The following is a 24,092-nucleotide window of genomic DNA, read 5'->3' on the forward strand; positions in this document are numbered from 1 at the left end:
ATAGACACTACCCATTGTGGGTGGTAGACACTACTGGCCCAGTTTTACAGATCAGTGAACAGAGAACAGAAGAGGTGACACTGCAGGCCCTGACATCACAGAGCTAGTGATGTGGCAGGTATAGAACTGCACAAGATGTGTGTGAGTCCCAAGATGATGCTCTGCCCCTGGGGGCTCAATGAACTGAGCTGGGCATTACCTGTGCCTATTGGGGACCAAGCCCAGCCCCTGTCCTGTCAAGTAAGATAGCATGGCTGCACTCTTAAAACAGGTCTGGCGTCTCCCAACACTGAAAACAGCTCCATCTAAGACATTAATCATGGGGAATTGTTACAGACAGAGGCACAGAGAACTTTTAATCCAGAAAACACTTTAACCGATGATGAAAGAACACTTTTATCAATGATGTAAAGCAAAACTATTGTATCTCATGCGTTCTCATTCAACAAACGTTTACTCAACAGCTACCAAGTGCCAGGCACTGTGTGGGCTCTGGAGCTAAGTAAAGAACAAACCTACCATGTCTCTGCCCTCCCAGAGCACACACCTTCTTTTATAGGTGCTGTCAAAGAAAATAGCTTTCCTAAGGCAGAAACCTTTACATATTCTATCTATACCCAATTCCAACTCTCTGGATTCTTAAGAAAATATTAAACATGAGGAATGAATAAGACACAAGTATATTTTCAACCCCAGGAACTGTACAGAATTTTAACTTTGCTTCATGTGCTGCTTTGAGAATGACAATGATCAAATCAAACTCTTCTTGAATCAAAAGCATCCTTTCACCAAGGCTACTTTAATACTCGTCAGAATCCACAATCCTCTGGCTGCCTGGGAAGTCATCAAGAGTGGTGCACACACTCACAGGCGCACTGGACTTTAGTCAAAAGTAATGAATTTTGTGATAGAAAATTGATCTCTCCTGTTCCCATAAAGCAGGCTCTGTCGAGAGAGCAAACAAACAGGGCTGTAATAATTAATTGAAAAGAAAGAGTCTAATTAAATTTTTATATTAGTGTACATAATGGCCAGAAATAGTAAACATTGCTGTAAAAAAAAAAAAGAATCAGAGCTGTAAAACCACTAAAAGCTCTATGACTCTTCAGACAACCAGCAACCACTTACCACTATTCAATGCAAACACAGCTTCATCTTATTTTCTAGCCCATGGTAAGTGGCATAAAGTAGGAAGAATAGAGAACCATGAAATATTTAGCCACTTACAACTCGGTACAATTCAACAACTATTTATTGAGTGCTTCCCGTGCCTGACATTGTGATCCATCTATCCCGCCAACATTTCCCGGGTACGTAATATGCACACACACACATGCTCACACACGCACCACCCAACCCAGCTGTGGGGTCTTTGCTGGTGATTAGATGCAATCATTGGCTCCAAGAGATGAGTCCAATTCTGAAAGAGAAAAAGCACATGTACGCATAGGACCACAACATGAGGCCATAATTGCCAAGTATCATGTAGGTGGTCCAGGAAACTTATTATGACATGCAGTGAGAGATCATATAATGTTTCCTTAGAAAAGGTGAGATTTATATACAAAACAACTGAAATATGAAGAAGTACACTAAGGAGAGAAGAATGCTCCAAATATTTATCTACCATTATTATATGATGTGCTTAACGACTACAGATCTTATCCCTGACTGGGTGCCCCTTGCTAGGAGCTTGGCTGCTGCCATCTTTGGGGTTACCAGCCCTGGAATGCTGAGGATGGTGCTTACAGAATTTAAAAGTGACAAGTATGCGACAAGGTTTAAACTGGGCAGGAAACTGACCTACAGCTTCAAGAGCAAAAGGAATGGATAATTTTAACCTAATGGATTTATACAAATCCACAAGTGGACAGAAGGATAATGGTAAAAGGCACCTCTACCCGCCAAAAGCCCTATGAAAGTTGATGAGGGTATTTACAGATGGTATCTTTCTTCTGGAACTTCAGGGCAAGACATCTGTTTAGTCTTTCAGACTACTAGTTTACCCCTCAGATGGGGCCTCAAAGTGTTGCTAGGCTTCTGACCATACCAGAGTTGCCCAAGTCTCCCCAAAGGCACAAATGAGCAGGGAAGCCACTTTAAAAACTTACAATAAATCCTCCTCACAAAGGCTGGCTAATCTCGAAGTTTCTAGTCTTTAAACATTATAATAAGCAGAGGCTACCAGAATCAGAAGGAACGTTAGAGATGATCTAGCCCAACCACATCATTTTATAAACCTAGGGAGAGGGAAGTCCATTAAGATGAAGTGACTCAGATTTACAGGAATTAGCACACAGCTAATCAGGGCCAGTGTCAACATTAAAAACCCAGGTTTTCAGACTCCCAAATAGCATTCTCCCAGACCACAGGCTAATGCCTTCCAAAATGTCACCACTGTGTTTCAGTACTTCAGTACTTGGGAAGAGCTTCAAAACAGCGAGGATCGTTAAACTACAGCACTTTTGTACAGATGACCGAAAGCAAGTCTCATGTTACATTAGATTTGTTTACAAGTCCATCTTTCTAACTGGAGGTGTACGCTCTGATGACAGGAAACCTGGCTCAGTCATCAAGGATCCCAAGTAACCTGCACAAAGCATGGCACACATGAGTTCCAGCAGCCCTAGATGAATGGGCGAAGAGACATTCCCACCAGCAGCCCTGGATGAATGGGCAAAGAGACATTCCCACCAGCAGCCCTGGATGAATGGAGGAAGAGACATTCCCACCAGCAGCCCTGGATGAATGGGTGAAGAGACATTCCCAACAGCAGCCCTGGGTGAATGGGTAAAGAGACATTCCCAACAGCAGCCCTGGATGAATGGGTGAAGAGACATTCCCAACAGCAGCCCTGGATGAATGGGTAAAGAGACATTCCCACCAGCAGCCCTGGATGAATGGGTAAAGAGACATTCCCAACAGCAGCCCTGGGTGAATGGGTAAAGAGACATTCCCAACAGCAGCCCTGGATGAATGGGTAAAGAGACATTCCCAACAGCAGCCCTGGATGAATGGGTGAAGAGACATTCCCAACAGCAGCCCTGGGTGAATGGGTAAAGAGACATTCCCACCAGCAGCACTGGATGAATAGGAGAAGAGACATTCCCACCAGCAGCACTGGATGAATAGGAGAAGAGACATTCCCACCAGCAGCACTAGATGAATGGGCAAAGACACATTCCCACTAGCCCAGCCTCAGAGGGAAACGGAGGCTTGGCTTTTTGGAGGATGGCCCTTAGGACTCCATCTGGGTCTCCAGAACAGGTAATTACATCACAGATAATTCCATGATCTCAAATAACTGACACCACGACAAGGGTAGAGCTTGACAGGTGATAACAAGATAAAGAGCAGGTACCATCCTCCATTTAGATGTGGAAGAGAAAGATATAAGACGTGCAATGAAATAAGCTGCCTATGTCATTCAGCCATGGGACTGGCACAGAAGGAAAAGAGGACAAGTAGTACTCAGAGGCCATGGATGCAGGCTTCCTCCATCTCAGCTTACCTGCTCCTGTGCTCAGCTTATAACCATGCAAGGCCTCGGCCTGCCATCTGGGAAATACAGCAAAGTAGATGATATGAGAGCGGCCACCGACCCTCACCACTGTGCAATTCTTTGGCAGCTGGACCACACCAGAAATCATGTTGCCCAAGATATAGCACCCCTCACGGAACCAAGCCTAGTACATGGGTAACAGATTCATTCTGACATAGATAGTAGGTGTTAATTTTTCCCAGGCTGTGATGCTTACACACCCTTTAATACTAATAAAGCAGGAATCAAACCAAAACCCCAAGCTCTTTTTCATTATTATTTCCAGAATAACAATGGAAAAAGTCCTCAACATTTAAAACTCGGAACACAGCAGAAGGGATTTGGGGTGTGCCAGTGGTCCTCAACTGGGGTTGGTTTTGCTCCCCAGGGAACATCTGGCAATATATCTGCAGACGTTTTCGATCACCACAACTTGGCGGTGGGTGGGGGTGCTACTGGTACCTGGTGGGTAGAGGCCAAGGATGTTTCCAGACATCCTACAATGCACAGGACAGCCTCTCACAATAAACAATTCTCTGGCCCCTGCCGGACGCGGTGGCTCACGCCTGTAATCCCAGCACTTTGGGAGGCCGAGGCGGGCGGATCACAAGGTCAGGAGTTAGAGACCATCCTGCCTAACATGGTGAAACCCTGTCTCTACTAAAAATACAAGACAAATTAGCTGGGTGTGGTGGCGGGCACCTGTAGTCCCAGCTACTAGGGAGGATGAGGTGGGAGAATGCTGTGAACCCGGGAGGCGGAGCTTGCAATGAGCCGAGATCGTGCCACTGCACTCCAGCCTGGGCGACAGAGCGAGACTCAGTCTCAAAAAAAAAAAAAAAAAAAAAAGAATTATCTGGCCCCAAATGTCAATAGTACCAAGGCGGAAAAACCCTGGGTGGACCTAAAACTCACAGACTATGCTAACAGTTTCAAGATCATTATCACGATGTGTGCCGGCCATCCCTGCTCCCCCGCCATTTGTGGTAAAGTTCAATGTAACATAAAAATAAACTATTTTCTTAGCTCCCAGTAAGCCCAGTTAACTATTTTCACCGGTGGAGTTAGAGAGACATCCTCCAGGTTTCCTTTAATGCTGCTGCTGACTTGAGGGCTGCAGAGATTCTGACAGGGTGGCTGGAAGCACAAACCTGTTTGTCAATAACAGTGGAGGGGCTAGAAGCACAGGGGTGCCTGCCAGGTAGTAAGAAATCTCCAATGCCCTCAAATAGAGCCAGCGGTAGACTCCTATCTGCCACAGCTTGTACGGGCAGAAATTGCCCTGCACTGGGAGTATCAAAAATCTTAAGTCAGCTACAAGAAAGAAACAGACATCCCGCTTCTGCTACCCAGCTGCCCCTGACCTCATTTCTGGCCCACCCCGAGTCTTCTGACTCTCATATCCAAACATGTGAAGCAAGAGTACAGAATGGAGCCAGCGTGAATCACTGTAACTTGTGGGTAGGAGCATGTCGCTTGAATTGCCATTTGCAGGGAGCCTGGAGGTCTTGCAAAGAAAGAGGGAAGAGTAAAGAGAGAAAAGGCTATTTGTTTATGGGTTAAGGCTAAAGACCAACTGATGAAAGGGGTGAGACCAAAAGAAAAACCATAAACGATGTTTTTCCTTGGCATTCCAAAAGCAAATTGTGGGTTTATCCAAATGCTGCAATTGGAAAAATCAGAGCTATTAGCACATGAAAGGTCATTGGCTAAGCATCACTCGCTGCTGTAAAATGCATCACCTGTGGAAATGCCAGCAGTCTTCACCTGCCAGGGATTCCAGAATCAAGGCCACACTTGGCCACAGTCGGTTCCACGGATTCCTAAGGCCAGGGAGCCTGTCCTGTTTGCCTCAGAATCCTCAGGGCCTGGGCCGACCACGGGGTAGGCTGAAGGAATAAACGGTTGCTGGAATGTGAAATGAGGTCTCTCTACAAGAAATGCTACGTTGTTCTGTTTCCTCTTCTTCTTTTGCGCCTAGATTCATTTTGGAATGTGTGACAAAATACACAAAATATGAAATTTGCCACTTTAACAATTTTTTAGGTGTACATACAGTTCAGTGGCATTTGGTGTATTCACACTGTTGTGCAACCATCCCTACTATTTATTTCCAGAACTTTTTCATCATCCCAAACTCTGTACACATTAAATACTAACTCCCCATTCCCACCCTCCCCCAGGCCCTGGTAACCACTAATCCACTTTCTGTCTCTATGTTATTTGTCTATTCTAGGAAAACTTCATATAAGTGGAATCATATGATATTTGTCCTTTTGTATCTGGCTTTTTTCACTCTGCATAATGTTCAAAGTTCATCTATGTTGTGGCCTGTGTCAGAATTTCATTCTTTTCCAAGGCTGAGTAATATTCCATTGTCTGTACAAGACACGTTTTGTTCATCCACCACCCGCTGATGGACATTTGCGTTGTTTCCATGAGCGTTGCTTTTTAAACAGGATGGTCTATGGATTTAGTAAAAGCAGTGGTGAAGGGGACTGAGGATGAAGAACAGACTCAGACTCAATCTGTTACTAACTCCCCGTGTGATCTTAGGACCACATGGGTCTCCTCTGTGTTTTCAGTTGTAAAATTGAGGAACTGAATCAGACCGGTCTTCTCCAGTGTATTTTTGGCCACCATTTATAGTAACAAATAGGCTTCATTCTGACTGAGTTCACACAGATATACCATACATAACTGAAACAAAGGTTTCACAAAATAATAACCTCCTCTGTGCGACGCATTCTGGTATTTCTTATTCTACTGTATTATTTTTTGTAAAACAAAAAGATAGTTGTAACCCCTACATTGATTTCATAACCCATTACGGAGTGGAAATCTTTATTTTAGATTACTTGTTCCCAAATTGGTGTTCCTTGGAATATGTTGATCAGTGTGCCGTGATTTTTTTTAATGTCTGTTTGATAAAATGTAGGAAACATCTTAATTTTGGCTTACTACAAAGAAGTTATAATGAGCTGCATTTCCCAAACTTATTGACCACGGGCAACTTCATGTATACTCAAAACTAAAGCCCTAACAACCCCAGGAAGCTGTTCATGTGGTGTCCCACCTAAGGACTCTAAACTGGGTGATTTTAGGTTCTTTTCTGCTCCAATATTCTATGATTTAAGACACTAATTCTCAACATGTATTTTCTGTTGAACAGTGCAGAGAGGGGCAGACACCCTGCACAGTTAACTATGACTCACTAAGTCAATGATTTTAAATACCATATCCAGCTCTCCAGGGTCAGGAAAATTATATACATATATTTTAATAACAGACTTCATCTTTTAAGAGAAATTTTAAGTTCACAACAAAAGTGAGCAAAAAGTACAGTCAGTTCCCATATACCCTTACCCCCATCCCCGGTCTCCATGGCCTCTCCCACCATCAACACCCTATATAATTTTTTAAAAGTCCCTCTTGTGATTCTGATGCTTCACTCCTTGTCCCTTAATGCTGGTCTAAAGACTTTGTTAAAACGAAATTTTCCAGACAAAAATCCACTCAAGATGGATTAAAACTTTAATTCAATGTTAAGACTTGAAACTGTTAAACTAGAAGAAAACAAAGGGGGAAAACTCCATGACATTGGTCTTGGCAATGATTTTTTGGATACGACACCAAAAGTACAGGCACAAAAGCAAACATAAGTGAGACTACATCAAACTGAAAAGTTTTTTATACAGCAAAGGAAATAGTCTACAAAATGAAAAAGGCAACCTACAGGACGGAGAAAATACTTGCAAAGCACATATCCAATAAGGAGTTAATATCCACAATAGAAAGGCACTCATACAACTCAACAGCAAAACAAAACAAAACAAAAAATGAAACAAATCCCACAAATAACCCAGTTTAAAAATGGGTAAAGAAACTGAATAAACATTTTTCTAAAGAAGACACACAAATATCCAGCAGGTATATGAAAAGGTGCTCAACATCACTAATCATCAGGGAAATGCAAATAAAGCCCCAATGAGATACCACCTCACATCTGTAAGAATGGCTACTATCGGAAAGACTGTATGTACTGGTGAGGACATGGAGAAAAGGAAACTCTAATACCTTGTTGGTGGAAATGTAAAATGGTTCAGCACCAGGCCGGGCTCGGTGGCTCACGCCTGTAATCCCAGCACTTGGGAAGCCGAGGCAGGTGGATCACGAGGTCAGGAGTTCAAGACCAGCCTGGCCAAGATGGTGAAACCCCGTCTCTACTAAAAATACAAAAAAAAATTAGCTGGATGTGGTAGCAGGCACCTGTAATCCCAGCTACTCGGGAGGCTGAGGCAGGAGAATCACTTGAACTCAGAGGGCAGAGGTTGCAGTGAGCCAAGATCGCGCCACTGCACTCCAGCCTGGGTGACAGAGTGAGACTCCATCTCAAAAGAAAAAAAAAAAAAAAGGCTCAGCACCTATTACGAAGAACAGTATGGAGGTTCCTTAGAGTATTAAAAACAGAACAGCTGGGTGTGGTGGCTCATGCCTGTAATCCCAGCACTTGCAGATCACCTGAGGTCAGAAGCTCGAGACCAGCCTGGCCAACATGGTGAAACCACATCTCTACTAAAAATACAAAAAAATTAGCCAGGCATGGTGGCGCCTGCCTGTAATCCCAGCTAACTGGGAGGCTGAGGCATGAGAATTGCTTGACAGAGGTTGCAGTGAGCCGAGATGGCGCCAACTGCACTCCAGCCTGGGTGACACAGAGAGACTATTAAAAAAAACAAACAAACAAAAAACAAAACCACCATAAGATCCAGCAATTCCACTTCTGGGTATATATCCAAAGGAAATAAAGTCACTATTTCAAAGAGATACTATATCTGCATGGCACTCTCAATTTCATTGCAGCATTATTGACAATAGCCAAAATATGGAAACAACCTAAGTGTCCACTGACAGATAAATGAATGAAGAAAATGTGGTATATATATATATATAAATGTGGTATATATATATATATACACACACACACACACACACAAAGGAATATTATTTGACCTTAGAAAAGAAGGAAATCCTGCCATTTTTGACAACATGGATGGACCTAGAGGACATCATGCTACATGAAACAAGCCAGACACAGAAACACAAATAGCACATGATCTCACTTATATATGGAATTTTAAAAAGGCAAACTGACAGAAACAGAGAGTAGAAGGGTGGTTACCAGGGGTTGGGGTTGGGGAGTGAGGCGGGCTGGGGGAAACGAGATGATGTTGGTCAAAGGGTAAAAACTTGCAGTTATAAAATGAGTAAGTTGGCCAGATGTGGTGGCTCACGCCTGTAATCCCAGCACTTTGGGAGGATGAGGCAGGTGGATCACCTGAGGTCAGGAGTTTGAGACGAGCCTGGCCAACATGGCAAAACCCTGTCTCTACTAAAAATACAAAAATTAGCCAAGTGTGGTGGTGCGCACCTGTAGTCTCAGCTATTCCAGAGACTGGAGCAGGAGAATGGCTTGAACCTGGGAGGTGGAGATTGCAATGAGCCAAGATCATGCCACTGCACTCCAGCCTGGGCGAGAGAACAAGACTTCATCAAACATAAAATAAAATAAAATAAAAGCCCTAGAGACCTAATTTACAGCACAGTGACTACAGTTAATAATACTGTATTTTATACTTTAAATTTGCTAATAAAAGAGTAGATTTGTTTTGTTTTGTTTTGTTCTTTGTTTGTTTTGTTTTGAGACAGAATCTTGCTCCGTCACCCAGGCTGGAGTGCAATGGTGCAATCTCAGCTCACTGCAACCTCCACCTCGCAGGTTCAAGCAATTCCCTGCCTCAGCCACCCCAGTAGCTGGGATTACAGGCGTGCGCCACCACACCCAGCTAATTTTTGTATTTTTAGTAGAGATGGGGTTTCACCATCTTGGCCAGGCTGGTCTTGAACTCCTGACCCCATGATCTGCCCGCCTCAGCCTCCCCAAGTGCTGGGATTACAGACCTGAAAAAGAGTAGACCTTAACTATTTTCATCACACACACACACACACACACACACACACACACAAATGGTAACTATATGAGGTAATAGATATGTTAATTAAACTGTGGTAATCATTTTACAATGTGTGTATCACAACATCACACTGTACGCCTTAAATATCCACAATTTGTATTCATCAATTATATTTCAATAAAGCTGGGGGCACAGAAGGACCAAAAACCCCCCAAGTTTTCCAAGACTAATTGTAAAACAACTCAGTGGTCCAGCACATTACTTTCAGTTGAGTCTCTCAAACTGAGTATCATTCCTACACCTGCTTAGATTACTGAAAACATCCTCACATGTAGCGTTTGGCCACAAGTGGTCTATTGAACTTGGCACAGCCAAAATGACCAACAGTGCTCATCATTCCTACGATCTAAGTCTTGCCTCAGCAAATATGCTATTTACAAACACTATTTTGATAATTATTTAGAGCTTAATTTTTATACACTTGGGTCAACCAGAAATCAGCCAGGCATTTTTGGAAGAATCTTCACTGCTTGTTCCTTAACAAAATAAAATTAACCCTGTGTCTTTAATTCATTTTATGACTTCAATATCAAATAAAAGGATGCTAATTATATCTATTCATTTTTATTTCACAAATATTTACTGTGTACAATATTGGAGATTCAGGACGGTGGTTAGAGAGATTTTCATTTTTAAAGAATGTTAACAAAATATATTGCTCTAACAACAATAATTTTTTTTAAAAAAATCTAAATGCAAAAGATGGTGAGAGTCCTTGTCAGTTCTCCCTACAGACATATCAAAAACAAATACATATAAGAAATGATTAGAAAGATAGCTGAAGTATAGACATTTATTCCCAAAATGACTGAGAGTTTAAGAGGAACAAAACAAGAGAAAACCCTCATTTGCTCTAAGAAGAATTCATGGGCAAGAAAGCTTTATAATATGGTGAGGTTTGACTCTCTTTTTTTCTTATTAAACAAACGTATAAATAATCCCTAAAATATTGTGTGATTCTCCCCACCCGACATTCGCTTTTCGATTTTGTCTAAAACAGAAGTGATCCTTACACACACACACACACACACACAAGCATTCATAAGCCTTAGTCACCCCTTCCCCATTCTCCTAACGGCGCATCCATGCATGCATCCATCCATCCATCCATCCATTCATCCGTCCACACAGAATCCTCTCTGCTTCCTCCCCACGCCTCCCCCATCAATTTCCATGGCTCTCCCTCTAATTGTCATTGTTCCCTCACCATTGCCAGTTTCCAATGGCAGGAACTCTCACCTCCCATCTCTCTTACTCTCACTATGCTACAAACCCTAAATTCCTTTTTAACAAGTGATATGTCATTCTTCCTTTCCAAAGCTCATCGAAGAATGTTTCTGCAGAAGACAGTGACCACAAGGTGGCAAATTGCCTTGAGAAGAACTCAGGCTATGGGGTCAGAACAGTCAGATGAGGCCGGCTCAGGTCCCAGCTCAGCCATCTGCAAGCTGTGTGACCTGCTCTTTATAGGTACGTGATAGCCTCTCACATGCTGTCTGTATACCAAGTCTGACACACAGTAGGTGCCCAATAAATGCTTGGTTTTCTGCCTCTCAATCAAAATCCAGAATGGTTTGGAATCCAAAGCAGATGGAATAAAATAAATGTAAAATTCTTTACAGTTCTATAGTGCTAAACAGCTTACTTTCATAGTTCATTTCTTAGAAGCCTAGAATATCGGATGGAAATAGATTTTTGTTTTACTCTACATCAAAGAGTTGTATTAGAGAAATTCAGGTTGGTTTTCCTATAACTTCAACAACTCTGATGATGGAACATGCCACATCTAAGGGGTGATGGTAAGAAAGGGTGGTGTTAGAAAGAGGGAACTTCAAAGGGCTTTAATAAGAATAAAATTCCATTGGAGTCACCGTATGTCCAAGCCTTCCTTTCTCAAGAACAATCCATTAAAAATCAGGGAGGGGGAGGTGCCCAAGAGAGGGGTCCTTAGGTAGTCAGGCCATGGTATGCCGCCAGAATGCCTCCAGAAGAATCAGGACCTCTGGCACCACAGATTTGTGAGTTCTGAACACAGATTTGGTAGTACAAAGAATTGCGATCTTCCTCTTTTAGCAGGTAGAGAAGGATAGCATTTGGGTGACTTTCTTCCTATGGGATCAAAGTGCGACAGGGAGATTTCCTGGGAGAGAAAAGCAAGATTGGGAGCTGGGAGGAGCCGGGCTTTGTTCTCATCAAAGAAGAAAAGAATGTAGGGGAAAAAAACTAATGAGTGACTGCCAAGAGATTTAAACACGGATTATGTATCTGGTAGAGAAAGAACACAATTGAGTGTTTGGGCTGGCCTGGGGTGAAAACTTTTCCCATTATGACTGGGGCAGGAAGAGCTCCGGCGCCTTACCTTTCAAGTGCCAGCTCCGCAGAAATGTACAGAGGAGCAGAGGGAGGCTTCTTTTCAAAGGAATAATGAACAAGACAAAGCTGGAGCAATTCCTGGCCTGCACCACCTTCAGCACATTTGCATTCTTTTCTTTTCTTTTTTTTTTTTTTGAGACGGAGTCTTGCTCTGTCACCAGGCTAGAGTGCAGTGGCACAATCTCGGCTCACTGCAACCTCTGCCTCCTAGGTTCAAGCAATTCTCCTGCCTCAGCCTCCTGAGTAGCTGGAATTACAGGCACGTGTCACCAAGCCCGGCTAATTTTTGTATTTTTAGTAGGGATGGGGTTTCACCATGTTGGCCAGGCTGGTCTTGAACTCCTGACCTCAGGTGATCTGCCTGCCTCAGCCTCCCAAAGTGCTGGGGTTACAGGCGTGAGCCACCATGCCCAGCCACATTTACATTTTCTACAGCAGCTGCAAAATGTTTCCTCCTGTGACAATATTTGGTCCCTTGGAGTCAACAGCCTGGAATTTATAACCTTTCTATCCCAGGGCAGCCTGATGGGTGTCTTAGGCTTGAAGAATGACCAGGTCCAAACAGTCTGGCCTCGTGCATACCCAGAGGGACACTTGGACCTTGGCAGACAGATGGGGAAGTAGATGGAAGGTCAGAAACACCAACACTGCAAAATTGCTAAATTGTCTTTCATAGAGTCCAGCTTCTCCCTCCCCCTCCAAACATCTGGACTTGTGACTGTAAAGGGGAGGAGGGTAGCCAATGATTTCTGGCACCCCAGAGCAACTAAAGGAAAATATTTTGCACTACTCTTATAATCTATGCTATGCACTCTAAGAGAAATCATTGATAAATAATATATTTTGAATAACACCTACATGTGAAGTTTATAGCACCAGGAGAACTTGCAAACGGTCCTGGTTTTCACAGATCTTAAATCTAGGGGAAAGCACAGAACATAAAGTATAAAAAGATTCCTCACAATACAAAACCACATATATAAGGGCCAAACTGGTATGCAGCCGGCTGGGCGCGGTGGCTCACGCCTGTAATCCCAGCACTTTGGGAGGCCGAGGTGGGTAGATCATCTGAGGTCAGGGGTGCAAGACCAGCCTGGCCAACATGGTGAAACCTTGTCTCTACTTAAAAATACAGAAATTAGTCAGGTGTGGTGATGGGTGCCTGTAATCCCAGCTACTCAGGAGGCTGAGGGAGAAGAATCACTTGAACCTGGGGGTGGGCAGGGAGGCGTGCAGGAGGTTGCAGTGAGCCAAGATCATACCACTTCACTCCAGCCCGGGTGAAAGGGCAAAACTCTGTCTCAAAGAAAAAAAAAAAATTGGTACGCAGCATTTTTAGAAACAAGACTGTGCAATTATTAAAAGACAGTGGCAATGGTGAGGAAGGAGAAATCATATTCACTGACTTTCCCTGGGCCAGGCACAAGGGCTAGGCATTTGGTACATCATTTTACTTAATTTAATCCCTAAAGCACTCGTTTAAGGCAAGTATTCTTTTTGTTGGTTTGTTTTTGAGACAGAGTTTCACTCTTGTTACCCAAGCTGGAGTGCAATGGTGCGATCTCGGCTCACTGCAACCTCTGCCTCCTGGGTGAGTTGCTGGGATTACAGGTGCCTGCCACCATACCCAGCTAATTTTTGTTATTTTTACGAGAGACAAGGTTTTGCCACATTGGCCAGGCTGGTCTCAAACCCCTGACCTCAGGTGATCTGCCCGCCTCGGCCTCCCAAAGTGCTGAGATTACAGGTGTGAGCCACCACGCCCAGCCTAAAACAAGTATTCTTATGCCACAATGAGTAACAAAACAGAGGCTCGGGGACCAGAGGCTTCAGGTAACATGTCCAAGGTCACACAGCTAGTGAGTGGCCCAGGGAGGCTCTAACCTGAGCCTCTTTCTAGACTTAACTAAGATCTGCTCTGAGCCTGCTGCGACATTGGCCAACCTGCAGGAGCTGGGAGGAAGCATGGAGACCCTCCAGTCCCCGCCTGCACCAGGGCAAGCGTGTAGTTCTCTAGGATCCTGCTCCTTCCAATGCTGGGGAGGCAGAAGGACCTCTCTGGGGCACTAAAGCTCATGGGAGACAGGCCCAGGACAGTTTCTGACTCCTGCTCTACTGCGGACAGGATCGGGCAGGCGGGGAAGCCAGAGTCACGCTTTGAGAGCTTCAGACTGTGGGATCTTTTTCGTTTCTCTGCTTCCTCACTGTTTCCTCGGACTGGCCTCCTCCTCCTGAGGGTGACAGAGCCGCTGTGCCCATCTGCAGCACCAATTCGGGGCCACTCCCCTGCAAATGCAGGTGAAGCTAAGCCTGGGCTGGAGGCCTGGGGGCTGGTGAATGCACCAAAGCCAGGCCAGAACCCCAACCTCCCACACGGGACTCTGCTGGGAAGCTTGAAATGCAGGGAAATCTCTTGATGTGTTTCTCATCAGTAGAAAAGAATAGGAGGGTTTGGGGGTGGGGGGCAATTTCCAGTTCAGAAGAATCCTAAGATAAGAAACTCTGCTCTCCTTACAGTTAAAACAAACAAACAAAAAGCTTTCATTCAGAAGATCCACAGCTGCAAAGAGAAAGAGAGAGGAAAGAGAAGAAGGAAGCGGGGTGCAGGGGAAGGAGGTAAAAAAAGCTACTAAAATTTGGTAATGTTTTTTCCCCTCTGAATGTGTTTTTCCCATTCATTTTTCTTCTGCCCAAACTGGTTGGGGCGTGTGTTCTGAGGGAAGGGGGGAACTGATGTGTGTTAGAGAGACATATGTTGGAATAAGCAGCTCATAAACAGACTTTGACCAAAACTTTCCATTTAAAAGTAAACACACAGGAAACATGTCTCAACTTGGACTATGGTGATTAAGCAACTCAATTTGAGAAGATAAGGATTTTTTTTAATGTGTCTCAATGGTTTATGGAGGTTTTCTCCAGATGATTTAAAAATCAGCAAAAGTTAGGAATTAATGTGGAATCTCTGATGCTTCCCACGCTCTTTCCGTACCTCTCACATCCATGGCAGAGTCTCAGAGATGCTTTGACAAATAATGCAACACGAACCTTATGTAAGAAAAACAAAAGGTTATGAATGTGATCAGAGACTCTGGCCAAGAACATGTGCTTCCACAAAACAAGGACACCAGTTTGGCTCTTCCATGGAGATTTATGCAAAGGGTGGGTGTTATTCTCATTAATTCAGTGGATAAACAATAGGGGGGAGGTTGGGATGATTTGATGGACAGCTTTTGGAAATGATCTTCTGCTTGGCAAAACACTGCCGTGATCATTTTATTCACACGGAAGGAAATGCAAAGAAGTGTCACTAAAACAAGGGAGGTGATTGTAGGGCATGAATCAAAAAGCTGGATGACACAGAACGAAGAGTAACTGAATTAGTCCCATCACGGTCTTGAAATCTGCACTTAATTTCAAGAGAAGAGCCTGACCCCTCATTGCTGGCTAACAAAGCTATGCATCTATTCCCTCAAGTTTCATTTCCACCTTATAAACTACAAACACCATGTTGCAGAGGGATATGCCTCGACTGTCATGGCAGCCCAAGAAACTCAGAAACAACATCTCAAGGGCTGGAAGGGATAACCCTGCAGTTCTCCAGTAAGAGTTAAATCTTGGGATGACCCTGGCAGCTGGTTGTCTAGCTTCGACTGGCATCCCTGGGGGTAGCTCATTCTACCTTCATCCCCTTCATCTGTCCACCCACCCATCAACTCCAGCATTTACCCAGCTTCTGTTATGTGCCTGGCACACTGTCAGATGCTGTTCTGTCTTGACCCCAAATCCTTCTTTCTATAACTTCGATCCTTCAAGTCCAAATCTGTCCTCTCTGATGGTGAGGATGGCTGGCATGCTAACCTTCTGAAGGTGCTCTTCCCGGGTTACACATTCCCTGTTCTTCAACAGTAACACATGGATGCCCCTGCCAGCCTGATCACTTTCCTTATCAATCCCCCATTCTATGTTCTTCATATCTTTTATGAATGATGGGTTCCACTTCCCATCTAATTATACTGCACCTCTACTTCTTAATCTCCCTCCTTTGTTAATCTAGAAAATTTGCAAGTATTTAGTGTGACCAGAACTTGGAGAAGACAAAATGCTGAGATCAAAAATATTCTATGAGACCATCTTAGATGTGCTGCTAACAGGTTTTTATTTTCTATTATTGATGAAAAATTTGCCATTTTTAAGCTGCTACAAGACAAAGTGCCGCCTGTTGTTTCACATTGTACACGGTTGATTTCATGCACTTTTGACAGTTTTCCTATTTCTAACATGAGGATCAATTTCTCCTCCTCTGGGAAGGCGAGGGGTTTGACAAATATGCAGAATGCAGGTGAGCCCCACTTTGCAGACACTTCCCCTCTAACGATGCCTTAGCCTAAGGCATCGCTGTGCTCAGGAATCCTTGGCTGGCTATCCCGAGAAGTAAATACTCACCAAGCAAATCTGCAAAGACTCCAGGCACCTACTAGGCCCATCAACATTGCAACTTTCTTCTCATGAGGTATTGGAAACACAGAGTTTCTTTGGTATCCATCATCTCAGGAGTTAGGTCAATGGAAATGTTATCTGTAGGAGACTTAAAGAACTTCTAACGCTTTGGCTATTAAAATACAAACCAGGGACTGAGGGCACCCCAGGAGGTCAGAAGATAAAAAGGTAACTCGGAGTGGTTCTCTCAGTCATGAGTTTGACTTAGTACCTGAGTAAAATAGATATAATCAGCCCGGCTACTTAAACATTCAACTTTCAAAGTGAGTGTGAAAACAGAATGAAATTGGATGACTGGGCATAATATTCATGAGCTACCCCGATACAAAGTGCTCAAAGATAACAGGGACTGTTTTCCATTTAAATAAAACAACACAGGATTGACTCAGAATTAAACGTACAATGAACAGCATACCGAAGGCAAAATGCTGAGAACAAAATTATTCCATGAGACCAACTCAGGAAATATAATGGAAGTCAAAAGACAACATGATTTGATATGAAAATAAAATTATAGCCAACTAATGGATTTTTAAAGCTCCCACTGTCAACGAGCACTGTGTTTTTTAAAGAGTGTGCCCTTACAATTTAAGCCTTTCCTATTCTTCATCCCCTCCAATTTTTTAACAAAAGATAATGTATATTTGGAAGTACTACCATTTAGAAAGCCCCGGTATTCAATCCCACATCTACTTTACTGCATTAATTTACCACACTCTCCTACCTGTTTAGCACCATGAAGCTTCATATTGATTTTTTTAAATTTAATATTCTTTCAAAAATTACTCCCAGCAAAAAGTGCTGTTTAAACATAATCTTTCAAAATGCATAATGCCTCACGCTTTTAAATTAAACTTATCCAAATAAGTGTATTGAATATGAGGGGCATTTAAAAAACTATTTCGGGTTTCCATCAAATATGTTGCTTTCAAGTAAATATATTTGTAATAATGAAGCAACTAATCTAAATCCTTGCATTCTTTCTTTATGCTTGACTGAATTAACACTTGCAATGACACCACAATCTAACAATTAAAGTCCTTCAATGTAAGTTAAAACTGATTTCACTGTGTCTTTGCAGTGCTTCTGCCAACTATTAAAAGCACAACACTCTGAATAACTAGAATGAAAGATGTCTTATAAATTAAAAAATTATTGGATCCTATCCAAGCAATGAATAAGCTATTCCTTGCTGTGTGCAAATTCAGCATTCTGAGTGGAGGAATTAACACCGTTATGTTAACAAGATTAACATTTTAAGGATTTTCTAATCTTCTAATTGTCTAAAAGGATGAGTTCCCTAAACACCTCAGTACCTTCCCCACCTCCTCCCAATGCAATTCCCCTATCTACTATTCCCAGCCGCACTATGACAGCCAAAGATTATTTACCTGGTGAACAATGACTGATAACTTTGTTAATTTGAATATACAGTGACCACTCTGTACAATTTCTATACCCTTAGCAGTATTACTCTATGAAGACATTTAAATTAAAAAAAAAAAAAAAGGACATCAATAGGGCAGCAGGCAGGATAATAGAACTTGCTGAGTCAGCACTAAAATCTGCCATTTTCATTAAGAACCTCAATATCGGAAAGGCCAAAATCTTTGGAGAGGCCATTAATGTGTGTGGTTTTTGTTTTTTTTTCTTTTTTGCGGCTCATTAAATTCCTCTGAGGAAGCAAACAGAAACAGCTAAAAGGAGAAGCTTAAATGTCTGGAATTTATTTAAAAAAAAAAAAAAAAGATGAGAGTAAAAGAAACTTTATTTTGGTTGGTTTGTTTGTTTTGAGACAGTCTCACTCTGTTGCCCAGGCTGGAGTGCAATGGTGCAATCTCGGCTCACTGCAACCTCCACCTCCCAGGTTCAAGCAATTCTCCTGCCTTAGCCTCCCGAGTAGCTGATGGCAGGTGCCTGCCACCACACCCAGCTAATTTTTGTATTTTTTGGTAGAGATGGGGTTTCACCACATTGGCCAGGCTGGTCTTGAACTCCTGACCTCAAGTGATCCACCCACCTTGGCCTCCCAAAGTGCTGGGATTACAGGCGTGAGCCACCGCATCGAGCCGAGAAACTTTCTTGAAATGTTCTAACTCTGCAAATTTTATAGTCATCCAAAAAATAAATCTTTAGACCTAGATCAGCAAATGAGTCTTGTGGATTTTTCTAACTTTGTACATGTTAAGCCACAATACTTTACATGAAATATAGAATATGATGTCATTATTTTTACATTGAAAATTTTAAAGCAAAAAAATGGAAAGCTCATTAAAGAAAAAAAAAAAAAAAACCATCTCACTCAGTTTCTGACCATCTAACACCCAATCATGGCCAATCCATCATGGAGGCCAAAGGTACGTAGGATGCTGGGATTTCTTTGGAATTACCAAGGAAACACAAAACAACGCTGGCTCTGAAAACCAATCATCCAGGAAACTCTCCATAAACCATACTGTTTGATTAAATGCAAAACCTGTTCTCCAACCATGGTGAGAGAGGATTAAAATGTTTTTCTGGAAACTGACTTTGGATTGGTGCCTATAGCAGAGAAGGTATTACATAAGACCCATATATATGTCACTCTCTAAAAACAATCTGTTGTCATAAACATTATTATGGGGAGAGCTGCTGTTTATAGGGTGTTAAGGTAGTGTTACAAAGTTTAAATACCCCCACTATAAGTACCAAAATCACAAAGTCAAGGTCACCCATTGAGGAACTGTCTTTTCATTTAACTGTCAGACATTGAGAAAGGTTAGAAAAATAGAAATTTCCTAAAAAGTTGGTGGGAATGTGGACTAGAACCGAGTGTAAAATCAGAAGGCAATTTGGCAAGGTCTACTGGAAACATTAAAATACGCATATTCTTTAATGAGAAATGACGTATCTAGGAAGGAGGGGCACAGGCAACATAAAGATTAGAACAGCTCAGTGGACTTTTCCGAAGAGGTACGGGCAAGCAACCCAAACACACCACCCCTCCTTCCACTTTCCAGATCTAGATTCCGAAGGCCCCACGCCAGAGTCTCCTTGGCAAAGGTGTAGATTCCCCAAGCAAGCTGGTGTGGCTCGGTGTGCATGAGTAGCCCGAGCTCAGCCACGGGTACTCTACAAAGCACAGTGGAGTGCCATTTCACAAAACTAACGTTCCAAGAACTGTAGTATCCAAACTACAAAGAGACCCCTCGTGTGGCTCAGCAGATCTTCCAGAGAATGAGGCAAAAGCAAGAGCCCTTCACAATCAGCTCTTCACTAAAGTAGGTCAGGCAACTCTCAGTGCTGCAGTGATTTTACTTTTCATTCTACCAAAAACAATCGGGATATTTAAAATTGATCAATGAGTCTGCATTTTGGAGACTGCTTTTAAAAAAAAAAAAAAAGGAAAGAAAAGTTACAAAGATAGCACAGAAAGCTCCTGCATACCCCTCACTTAGTTTTCCCTGATGTTAACACCATATATTACTAATAAGACACTTGTCACAACACTGGTATACTACTATTTTTTTATTTCAATAGTTTTTGGGGTACAGATGGTTTTGGGTTACATGGATAAATTCTTTAGTGGTGATTTCGGAGATTTTAGTGCACTTGTCAGCCCATAGTCTTTTATCCTTAATCCCCCTCCCAACCTTCCCCCTACTCCCCTCCGAGTCCCCAAAGTCCATTATATCATTCTCATGCCTTTCCTTCCTCACAGTTTAGCACCCACTTATAAGTGAGAACATACGTTTTCCATTGGTTTTCCATTCCTGAGTTACTTCACTTAGAATAATGGCCTCCAGGCCGGGCACAGTGGCTCACGCCTGTAATCCCACTTTGGGAGACCGAGGTGGTGGATCACAAGGTCAGGAGTTCAAGACCAGCCTGGCCAAGATGGTGAAACCCCGTCTCTACTAAAAACCACAAAAATTAGCAGGGCGTCATGGTAGGTGCCTGTAATCCCAGCTACTCGGGAGGCTGAAGCAGGAGAATCACTTGAACCTGGGCGGCAGAGATCGCAGTGAGCCGAGATCGCGGCACTGCACTCCAGCCTGGCAACAGAGTGAGACCCTGTCTCAAAAAATAAAAGAAAAGAATAATGGCCTCCAGCTGCATTTAAATTGCTGCAAAAGACATTATTTTGTTCCTTTTTATGGCTGAGTAGTATTCCATGGTGTATATATACACCACATTTTCCTTATCTACTCATAGGTTGATGGGCATTTAGGTTGGTTCCATATCTTTGCAGCAGCAAATTGTGCTGCTATAAACATGCAGCATACTACTATTACTATTAACTAAACTGCACAGTTAATTCATATTTTGCAAATTTTCCCCTAATGTCCTTTTTCTGTTCCAGGATCCCATCCAGGACATCATAGGACACATTTGCTCATCATGTCTTCTTAGTCTCCTCTGGTCTGTAACAGATTCTAAGACTTTCCCTGTTTCTGATGACCTTGGGGCTCTGAGGAGTGAGGATCAAGTTATTTTTGTAGAATGTCCCTGCTGAAGGACAAAATCATTGTTTGATGTTTTTCCCATGACTAGACAGGGGTTATGAGTTTGGGGAGAAAGACCACAAAGCTGAAGTGCCAAATTTACGATGTCCTACGAGAGGTACCCGGTATCAACATCACATCACTGAGGATGGTACTTTCATCACCTGTGGCATACTGTTCACCAGGTTTGTCCACTCCAAACTCCCTTTTCCAACCTTTTCCATGCTCTCATCTTTAGAAGTAGGTCATTAAGTGCAGCCATTCCAGGAGTGGAGAGTTCTGTCCCACCTCTTTCAGGGGAGAAAGAGCTACATCAAGCATTTGGAACCCTCTGCATGGGAATTGTGTCTCTTCTCTCATTTATTTGTTTGTTTATTTATTCAATCATTTATTTCTATCAGTCTGGACTCATAGGTATTTATTTTATATTTGCAGTTATAATCCAACACTATGTTATTTATTTTGCTGCTCATCACTGTCCCAGCTTTGGCTACTAGGAGCAACTTCAGGCGAATCCCTTTGACACCCCTGCCCCCCACCCCACCATTTTGTTCTTTAAATATTTCCTTACTTTCTGCTTCTCCGTATTTTCATCAGCAAAATGTCTCCCTTAAGAAAAGGGTTGCTATGGGGTGATTTATGCCTCCCCAAAATTCCTACATTGAAGATCTAGCCCCCAGTACATCTGAACATGACCTTATTTGGGAACAGGGCCATTGAAAATGTAATTAGTTAAATAGGATGAGTCATTACGGGAGAAAGATGGGCCTCTAAGCCAATACGACCAGTGTTTCCTTACAAGAAGGGAAAATTTGGACATAGACACCACACGGAGAAAACGAACGCCAAGTGAAGGTGAAGGCAGAAATCAGAGTGATGTTTCGACAGGCCAAGGAAGGCCAAAAGCATTCCAGCAAAATGCCAGTAAACCACCAGAAGCTAGGAGAGAGGGGTGGAACAGACCCTCCCTCACAGCCCACAGAAGGAACCAACCCTGCCGACACATTGGTCTCGGACTTCCAGCCTCCAGAACCTTGACACAGTAAGTTTCTGTTGCTTAAGTCACTTGGTTTGAAGTACTCCACACTGAGCTCTGCACTTCGATTAAAAACAATTCACAAATTTGGTATCAACAAAGCAGGTGTGGAAGAACATCCTAACATACATTCAAAAGGGCACTTTAGAAAACAGAGGCATGGGCCGGGCGCGGCGGCTCACGCCTGTAATCCCAGCACTTTGGGAGGCCGAGGCGGGCGGATCATGAGTTCAAGAGATTGAGACCAGCCTGGCCAACAAGGTAAAACCCCATCTCTACTAAAAATACAAAAATTAGCCGGGTGTGGTGGCGCCTGCCTGTAGTCCCAGCTACTCTCAGCAGGCTGAGGCAGAAGAATCCCTTGAACCCAGGAGGCGGAGGTTGCAGTGAGCCAAGACTGCACCACTACACTCCAGCCTGGCGAGAGAGCAAGACTCCGTCTCAAAAAAAAAAAAGCCAAAAAAGAAAACAGAGGCACGGGTCTACACATCTCAATATTTAGCATGGTATTTGGATGTGAGCAAGGTCTGGGCAGTGCTCTCAAATGTCTCGCTTTTCCCGCAGCATTTCCAGCCACCTGCAGCTCAGTTCAGAGTGACATTTGCCAAGCCCACCTGCAAGTCCTAGCAATAACCGCCCATCTAGTATAATCAGCATCTTCTTCAGGATGCTAAGTACCAGCCCCGTGAAAGCCAAGCACTTCCCAGGTACCCCTCACAGCGATCCAGCAAGGGGCCGACGGGTGATTCCCCGCATCACAGTGGACCCAGCCAGATCACGTCAATTCGGCATTTTGGGGTCCCTGTTTAATGACTCGGTGTTTCACTTCCATCTTCTCTAGGTCATGTCAACAAGTGGCCTGATGGCTTAGAATTGAACCAAATGCCACATCACTGTAAGACACAGAAATATTGTACAATTACCCAGTGTTCAGTGGCTTCAGTGCAATTTCACACACTAGAGGATCCTGAAGCAAACTCTCAGCTTTCAGATGAAGGGATGACAGTCCCCAGGAAAGAGAAAGTGACTTGTTCTCATGGACTTAAGGCATGGAAGAGGCAGACTAGAATCTCATCTGTCATCTCCCTCCACCGCCAGTGACCTCTGTGGAGGTGAAATCTAAGCACCGCATGGGCAGAAGCAGAAACTGGTTTTTTTTTTTCCCCTCAGTCAACTGGGGATAAAGGCTGGAGGTGACGGAGTGGGGTCTGAAATATTCCTTCGGAAATGACTTTCATTACAAAAGCTCTGGTTCATCTGCATTTTTATGTCTATATTAAAAATCAAATGAAGTCATTAAGCTAAGGCCAGCTCAGAATGCCTCTCGCCTGAATATGCATTCCTGTTCCAACCCCCAGAGTTCCTCTATAATCCTTCGAATTATTAAATAATTACTGTGTTTCCCTCGGGGTCACATTTGGCAACAAAATACTGGTCTAAAGGAACCAATGACATGACCCAGTGAGTAACACTCATGTTCTTAACTTCCTAGAAGCAAAGGGAGATGAAATACTTCCGAGGTGCAGAGTGGAAAAGCCAGAGAAGGGTATTCCATGCAGCTTGGAGAGTCGGGGGGTGGGGGTAGAATGACAAAGAAACATGAGAATCTGGGAAATATTTCAATAATTAGTGTCACGTCCTCCTTCACCAACCTTGTACATTGGCAATTCTCCACTCCAATCCTGGTTCTCTTCCATTTGGGGAGTGGCTATGGCCACAAGGAGAAAACCAAGCATATGGCTCTGTCCTTCTGGACATGTCTACGATGTTGGCTGGGCTGCTTTGGAAAATCCCACTTTCTCTCCTACAGCTATATGACCTCAAGTTGTCATTTCGAATAAAGTATGCTTCCACTGATTTTTATGAACACAGACAAAAGCTGCTACAACCTTCCCCCCCACACACCAAACCTTTCAAATCAACTGTAGTTGCTATGTAAGGTTATTTGTTTCTAAGGCAACAGTGTATATCTAAGTACTAATGGCCTGTCCTTTTGCCAGGCAACAAACAGCCTTGTGATGCAACTGCACCTGTCTCGGCTACGCGTTACTATGGAGACGCTCCAGTTGCTATGGGTACCATCACGCTAATCGCCTAGCAAAGGCAGACATACAGCAGTCTTCTCA

At 43.2% G+C, this 24,092-nt stretch overlaps 1 protein-coding gene and 1 pseudogene across 14 annotated transcripts in view; both read right to left on the reverse strand.

The window, feature by feature from the left end:
- LOC134808309 (adenylyl cyclase-associated protein 2-like) overlaps positions 1-22,813 on the reverse strand; it is a 59,750-nt pseudogene extending 36,937 nt beyond the window's left edge.
- The window catches only part of FOXN3 (forkhead box N3), a 461,111-nt gene that overhangs the window by 169,825 nt on the left and 267,194 nt on the right, over positions 1-24,092 (reverse strand). The gene's annotated exons all lie outside the window — the stretch shown is intronic.

This window comes from Pan troglodytes, chromosome 15 (assembly GCF_028858775.2).
Source record: "Pan troglodytes isolate AG18354 chromosome 15, NHGRI_mPanTro3-v2.0_pri, whole genome shotgun sequence".
In the NCBI taxonomy this organism is placed as follows: Eukaryota; Metazoa; Chordata; class Mammalia; order Primates; family Hominidae; genus Pan; species Pan troglodytes.